Below are 653 nucleotides of genomic sequence, written 5' to 3'. Positions count from 1 at the left end.
GGGAAGGGAAAGACGCAGAGACCGAGTTGGAGAGATGAGAGATGGAGAGAAAGACGCAGAGAGACAGCGAAAGAGACGTGCGGACGCCCAGAAACCGCAAACGCTCAGGCCCCTCGCCCCCTGCTCCTGCCGGTGCCGGGATCTCCTCCTCCATCCTCCCTCAACACCCTCCTCCCATCCCAGCACTCCTCAAGGCCCCCACTTCAGGGCCTGCTCCCCAGCTTGGACAGGGGTCCCTAAGTCAGCACCCCTGATCCCCAGAAGCCCCCAGGAGCCTCCTCCGTGGCCACCAGGAACCCAGACTCCACCAATCTCTGGGAGCCCGGCCCTCTGCTCCCTCTGCATCCTGGGTCCAGCCCAGGCCCCTGGGGCTCTGCGGCTCGCCCTCCAGGAAAACCTCCGGCCTCAGCCAGCAGCACCAGACTCTAGCTCTGCTCCTCCCACCCCACCCTCCCCATGCCAGCCACCTTGACCCTCCCTTGATCCTATCGTTGTCTTTGGCCAGCCCCTCTGCTCTAGGTGTGTCCAGACAGGGTCAGCCCCACCTCCGGATGTGACAGAGATACCATTCTTCGGTGGGTGGGTGGCTGGCTGACCTGGGCAAGTGGGCAGGCAGTTGGGAGGACTCACGGTTGGCCTCTGACTCTCCTCGG

The sequence above is a fragment of the Myotis davidii genome, unplaced genomic scaffold (assembly GCF_000327345.1).
Source record: "Myotis davidii unplaced genomic scaffold, ASM32734v1 scaffold56, whole genome shotgun sequence".
Lineage (NCBI taxonomy): Eukaryota > Metazoa > Chordata > Mammalia > Chiroptera > Vespertilionidae > Myotis > Myotis davidii.
This window is presented reverse-complemented; position numbering follows the sequence as displayed.